Here is a 7,780-nt window from a genome sequence, read left to right on the forward strand (position 1 = left end):
TGGGATTTTTGTTTTGGAGCACCTCCTGAATATGTAGGGAAATCTGGATTATTGCAAATACCTGAGTAGGTGCTGTCTGAGTATAGGAAAATTTATTCTATAAAATATCTAGTTTAAATAGGGAGAACTCTTCCAAATTGTACATTTAAAAACCAAACTTGCAAATCCAAAAAACAAAATGCAAAAAACAAAACACAAAACCACAAATCAAAACAACAACCACCAAAACCCCAAAACTCAAACAAAAAAGAAAACTCAACCAAAGCCAGTCACAAGGTAAATCTAATGAATTTCTAACAAAATCAATTAAAGTGCAAAATTAATCATAAACAGGCACATGTCCTCATACAGAAGTGTTAATTCTGCAATGTTGAGCTGCTCATCTAGGGAGGTGGATTTGTGGCCATGGTGTGTGGAGCTGGTCCAGTGTCTGCCAGTTGTCTGCCCTCAGCTCTTCCTCCTGGCACTTTTGGGAGCAGTCAGGCATCTGTCAATGATGATCAAACTTTATTCAGGAGGGGCCACGTAGGGAATCTTGTGTTTGTAAAAGGAGCTGCTGGCCACTGCCAATGGATGATGCCCTGAAGGAGGAGAACGTGGGCAGGAGCAACAAATAATGTCAGTGAGAAGGAAGACAAGGAAACTGTGGAAGGTATGGTTTAACAATACTGCTTTTTGGTATGTTCTGCGTCAGCAAAGTGTATAGACAGTTATCTTTATCCGCAACATACGCTTCTATGTGACACTTTTACCTTCCATATACAGATATACATTTCTCTTCACCATGCTGAGAGCTAAAAAAATACTTTTATTTTTTTTAAAGGAATTTATTTAGGAAAAAACTCATGTTAAATAGCTTTTTAATGTCAAAATGACTACTGCTTTGTCTAGAGATATACAGTAATAGTACCCAATAGTGGTTATTAATTACTGGAATAAGCAGTTCCCCGTGTGGCAGAGCTTTAAGTGAGACGCAGAGATCATGGCAATGGACAGTGAGATGCAGAGAGACAATCTTCACTGTCTCTGTGCATTATACTTTATTGGCCTCATGGCCAGATAGAGAGTGCCCGCTTGCTGTTCCCGGGGGAAAAATATTTTTAGATATGTTAAATGAAGCATGCTCGTGTTGTTTATGTTTTAAAGGACCAGAAGTACACATAGCACTTTACAAATGTGTACCAAAGCAAAGTTCCTGCCCTTGAAAGCACCTGATGCACAAAATGAACTTTAATTGTATGGACTAACAAGCAACAGCTACCTGGAAACAGCAGAGAGAGGAAAAAAAACCCTCTTTCATTAGCTATGCTAAAATTAATACACAAGTAGTGTGATAAATACATAATGGAATTATCTGCAGCAGGGCCAAAAGACTGTTTTCTGGCCCTTGTGTTTTTTGTCCTCTCACTTTGCCCTTCCTTCCATTGTCTCCCCCACAAAAATAAAACAACAAACAAATAAAACCAAACAAACAAAACCCAAAAAACCCCACAAACAACACCCAGAACAACAACACCACAAACAAACAAAACACACTCTCCCAAGAGAAACAAAAAAAAGCCAACCAACCAACAAAACCCAAACACCAAACCCTTGAATTGAATTGAATTCCTTGCAACAAGGCTTTACCACCAAATTGAGACAATTTATGTATATTTTCATCTGCAGCAACAACACCCTGAGTGAATAATTTATGAGGAGGCACATCCCATTCTCAAATAAAAACTTAATGCACAGATATTCACTATAGAGTGCATATAGAGTAGGCTTTTAAATTTTATTTTAGACTGTCATGATTGCCTATGCTGACCCACTTGTGTTGCTTTATTGCTTGTGTGACAACATGACTTCTTGGCCCTTAGGCAATCCAGAGATAGAATTCAGACAGCTGTTTATCCTTAATTCACTGACAACAGGGTCTGTTTCCTAAGAAGTACTCAATCGGTTGTTCAGGTACTCAGATTCTCAAGTTTAGCATTTCTAACTTGAAAAGTATGATGTGTGTTTGTTTGAAAGTGCCAGAGGCATGTTAACTTCTGAGTAGAACACTCCTTGATGTGCAATGTCCTCCTCATTTGGAGTCATGAGATAGCTACAACAAAGCACTTCTCCTGCTGTGATGGCACGCAGGAATGACAATTTCTAAGGCATCTTTCAGAAATCTTTAGGTCATACTAAAATCTATTTATTTGCATATTTTCAAATTGGTTATTTAGTAGTTCATTGTTTTCATAAAGTATGATTACTTTACTAATAGAAGGTACTTCCTCTTCTTTCCAATGCTTTCTTATTGAATTTGCAGTGAACACTAATTGTTTAATCAGATGTTTTAGCTAAGAAAATATGTGACTACTTTTGGAAAATCTACAGAATTTAGTATAAACAGATTCTAAAAAGTTTCTCTTATACCTTTTAGCCCTTCTGGGTCAACAAAATAGACAAAAGGTCAAGGAAGCAGAGAAATATTACTGTCAGAATATCCTTTAAGTAGGTAGAAGATTATGAAGGCACAAAAGTGGTGATAAGGCTACAGCTTCTGAAGTATTTTAGAAATAGTTAAGAATCACTACTACATGCATGTTTGTCTAGTAAATGGGATATTCCTGCTGGGCCTAACCTATTAACTCTTTTTCTTTTATTGGTAAAAAAGTTATGGAGCCACTAAGTTATTTCTTGGTATTCTTCTGTTTCTGTATTGCAGTGGAACAGCCAGATGCTTTTTCAAATATACATCTCCCTCATGGTGGTATCTCTTAAAATTCCCAATGTAATAAATACATATCCTTTGTATATTTGTATACTGAAAGTAGGTTTTGAAGATACACTTTAAAATGAAAATTCTTTTCAAGCTTCTTAACAACTTCTGTCTGTCGCACATGAGAACAGAGAAGGCTGCTCTCAGAGATCAGTCTTGGATATCTTGATTTGGATTTTGTAGTTTGGAGAACTGAAGCTGGTGAAGTGTTGTGCTTTAATCCCAGCTGGCAACTAAGCACCACACAGCTGCTCGCTTACTCTTCCCTGGGTGGGATGGGGGAGAGACTTAAAAGAGCAGAAGTGAGAAAACTTGTGGGTTGAGATACAGGTGGGTTAATAGGTAAAGCAAAAGCCACAAGCAAAGCAAAACAATGAATTCATTTACTGCTTCCCATCGGCAGGCAGGTGTTTGGCCATCTCCAGGAAAGCAGAGCTCTACCATGCGTGACACTTACTTGGGAAGGAGAACATCAGAACTCTGAACATACGCTTTTTTTTCCTCTTCTCCCAAAATATATACTGAGCATGACATTGTATGGTATGGAAAAGATCCCTTTGGCCAGTTGGGGTGAACTGTTCTGGCTGCACCCCCTTCCAGGTTCTTCTGGTCCTGGCACAGTGTGAGAAACTGAAAAGTCCTTGACTACTTAGCAACAACTAAAACATTGGTGTGTTATCAACATTATTCTCATTCTAAATCCAAAACACAGCACTATACGAGTTTCTCAGAAGAAAAACAACTTTATCTCAGTCAAAACCAGGACACAGAAGAAAGTCTGTGGAGCTGATAAACATAATACAGGGCCATGAGTAACCTGCTGTCCTTTCGTTGAAAACTTCTAAGTCTATAGCGACTGTAATCAGTGAACATTAAGAAACTTGTCAGATAAAGGTATTAATGTAATACTACTATTTTCTTCATATAAATAGCAGTCTGTATTTCGGTGAGCCCCAGTACTGACAGACTTCTCTAGGGGAAAGTCCCCTCTGTGTAGAAGCTCTGATCTATACCTGGCTTTTTGCAGCCAAGGAAAGGAATAATCGGATGGGAACATTTTTCTTCCTGCTTTTCTTACCAGAACATGGCTGTCATTAATAAACTGGTTAAGCTTTTGTCATGTTTGATAAAGGCCAGTTGTCTACTTCTCTTACTAATTAGATATTATGCTCAACTTTTACAAAATGTTCCCAAATTTGTAGAGACTCTCTCAAATCCAGAAGGACTTGCCTGCGTACAGCTTCCCAAATGCTTCTTAAAACAGCTGGTCCTATGCCTAAGGAGGGATGAACTAATCTATTTTGTTCCAAGGATCAAGATGAAAAAGTGGAAAAGGAGCTAATGTTTGAAGCAGATTTTTCATCCTACCGTATGTCTGGAGTAAGCTCAGAGTAACTGAGTTGCTGGCCTATATTAGTAATTTCTTTTTAATCTTCACTTCTGGTAATTTTCATCCTTCTGTGAACATTGCCTTCCTGGCTAGTCACATTAATCAAGAGCTCATGATGTTCGGGCACTTGTGATTTCACAGAGACCAGGCAGCTCATTTGATTATAGAAAGAGCTTATTATTATTATTATTATTTAGTAAGTCATCCAACCATTCATTTAATCTGAAAGGTCCAAAGCCTTAGCGCTCTCAAGTTCAAGGTCTGCCTGGATGAATTAAACCATATTCGAAGTTTGAGGTACCAGAGTTCTGGAAACATCAAGATTTTGTTTAAATTTTTTTAGGTGTTATTTTTCTTGTTCACTTTCTCTTAATACAAAAGCTGTAGCTTTTGCTCTTCCCACTCCTTCACTTTTCAGATCACTTGCTGATTTCTCTACCAGAGATCCAAAGAGTTTGTCAGAAGAAATAGGGAAATAACTTGGCAGAATATATTACTGTTGCAAATGATGCTCTTTCTCTTCTCGGTTCTTCAGAATTGTTTTAAAGAAAGAGAAGGGGGCCGTAAGTCTTTCATTACCTCAGGCAGGACACACAAATGTACATATGATGTGCACAACAGTCCCCAAAGTCTAACTGCTTTTAAATTGTTCATAAAGTGTATGACACTACTGTTACTGTATTAGTGAGCAGAGGCATTAACTTTGAAGGAGTTGGCAAAAGCAGCTATAGTATGATAAACCTCCATATAGTAAGAGAGTCTTGCTAACTAGAATTTTAAGGACAAATTATTACTTCTAACAAAGAGTTGAATTTTCTATAAAATACTTTAGCTTAGAACAGGAAAGCATTCCAACAATAAAAAGTAATTTTTCTGTGTGGTATGAAATCTATAAACCAAATTTATTGTAGAAATATGTAATTGGGACTACTACTGGTAATATAGTTCTAATAGCTCTAATACCTAGAAATATCTATCACAGACTATTCTGAAAATTAAGCAATTTAGAAAATTATGTAAGTTATACATTGTTCCACTGTGGAAGCTATTACATCCCAAGCCACATTAATTTAATTATTACTAAAGCAAATATCTTACACAGAAATCAGTGTGCTACATGGTAGGAAATACTATAAAATCAACTGACTCCAACAAGATGACACTTAACTATATTTTCAATATGCTATGCCACTAGTTTTCTCGCATAATCTCATGAGAAGTGTTGCAATAGTCATTTTAATAATGATAAAGGTAGAGGTCAATGCTGCAAATCCACAATATTAAACAAACATTAGTGTCTTTCCTAAAAAACTTAGAGGGAGGAATGGAAATGGAAAGGAAATCTGGACTCTAAAAAAAATTTAACACAGGGTGAATATGCTCTCTCTGTAATATTTGATACTTTTTTTTACTTGCTCCCCTCTTTAGTTTTCTCTCTTTTCTGCTGTGGTAATTATCAGTGTGTATATCCCATTCTGCTAAAAGGAATATTTAGAAATGAATGCCTCATTCACCTTTAGTGTCTTAATGATACTACAGGGTAAGCAAGCATGCTCCACATTCTGCATTTTATTTTTAAGGTTGGAAAACACTGGTCTTCAGCAAAAGAAAGTGGTATTTGTAATGTTAGTCAGTAAAGCCCCAAAACTTCCCTGGGGGTTTTCACGGGCCATTGGGAGCAAATGCCCGGTTTGCAGGTCAAAATTCGCAGCACTGCTAGAACCTATGTACATAAAATCTGATGTGCTCCATTGAACACTGTATTTCTCCTGTCTTGGTCTGACATTACTCGCAGTGAAACAGCCAAAACAATCTAGATCAATTCAGTCCTTTCTGGGTGGGAAGCAAGGAAACCGTTCAAATCTGTTACTTTGCAGAGATTTGCAACACTTTTTAAAAACTTTTTTAAAAATGCATGTTTTCCTTTTTACTTGAAGATCATGGTTACTGTGGAGGAAGGGCAAAAATTATGTTTCAAAACTAATAACCGAATTCTCTGCTAGGATTCAGCTGGTACGTTTCCTAGGAAACTTTGTCTTGCAGTAGAAACAATATTGGCAATCATAATCAGGCCTTATCCTTTTGTTACCTTCCCTTTTTAGAGTGATGCAACTTCTCTTAAGTTTCCACATAGTCTTGTGAAGTCTGTTTATGTCACAGTTACGTGTTGTGAAAGTGACACTTCACATCTATGGACAAGTTGGAAGTGTTTAGGAAACAAAGAATAGTTAGAAAAACGTGGGGCAATCTTCTGCTACCCTGTAGATAAGTAGCTGAGGTTTCCTAATACCTCCAAAGGGAAAACAAGCATAGAAGAACTTGCTAACCATTGTGCATTGAGCTGTCACCTTCAATGTACCTTTGAAATTCCGGCTGTTTCTTAAAGGGGAAGATGGGAAACAGAAAGTGTATAGTTTCATTCGCGTAGACTTTGTCAGAAAGTGCTGCTGTGATATGATTTCTGTCAGAAACAATCTGCTTGAAATTTTTCTGTCTTTACTTTTGAACATGGAGTTGCTTGTCTGTATTCTAACCCTAGGTGATGGGATCTGCTGCCTTGTCAGATAACATTTGAGTTCACTCACTACCTGCTTGTTGACTAGCGCACAGACTCACTGTGGTGGCAGGGAAAGCCTTAAGGCTACTCAGCATCTGTCTCTTCTTGTAATTAGTTGCAGCCTTGTGTACAGGGCAAAACAGAGAAGTTTTATTTTTTTATATATTTTTTTTTTTCCTGTGGAAGAGTAATGTGCACAGACAGGAGTTTTTAAACTGCAAAAGAGTTTGCTAGTGTTTGTCATTCTTCTTTTTCAAGATGGAATAGCTTTTTACCTACTGGGAATGAAGTGTTGACATCCCTTTTTTTTTTTTTTTTTTCAAATTACACCAAGGACATAGATTTTTGGGAAAGCTAAGCCCAATATTTCTGTTCTTACATCTGATGGAGCCCATTTTTGTGGGAGATTGGTGATTATGCTTCCTCAGACTCCTGCTCAAGTGATTTTGTTGCTCTGTGTGAGAGGATGCCTTGCTAGCAGACTGAGGATTTGCATGTTTTAAGTAACCATCACTGAACGCTACTCAGAGGAGCCTTCGTGAATCAAACTTCAAGAAAAATAAATAGATCAAAATAGCAATTTTGAATATTTGAATGCCTATTTCACACATTAACACAACAATTTTATATAGTTAGCAAGTAAATATGTGTATGCATTCCTGGGATTGACTTCAATCTTCATATAGAAACACAATAAATTCCTTACAGAGCTTGTGGTAGTTTGGTGTGAGAGCAGGAAACATAATCTGGATTTTTAGAAAGAATTTATCTATTGCTGTAGATTTTAATATCTTGCAGCATTATATATATATATATATATTTATTTATTTATTTAATTTAAAAAAATCAAGAAAAAAGCTGTGCATTGATAAAATGCTTAAAATTTATAAAATAAGGGAGTAGTAGATTGGTGTAACACACATAAATCATCATTCAAGATGTAAACCAAGCCTAACTAATACAGATGGGAGCAAACTTTCTGAAGAGGCAAATTGTTCTTTAGTTGGTTGTACCTGAATTTCTTCTGTAGAAGCCACCATCGATGGTGGGACTTGATGGATCTGAGTGTTGCTATGGC

Source organism: Nesoenas mayeri (assembly GCF_963082525.1).
Source record: "Nesoenas mayeri genome assembly, chromosome: 5".
NCBI lineage: Eukaryota > Metazoa > Chordata > Aves > Columbiformes > Columbidae > Nesoenas > Nesoenas mayeri.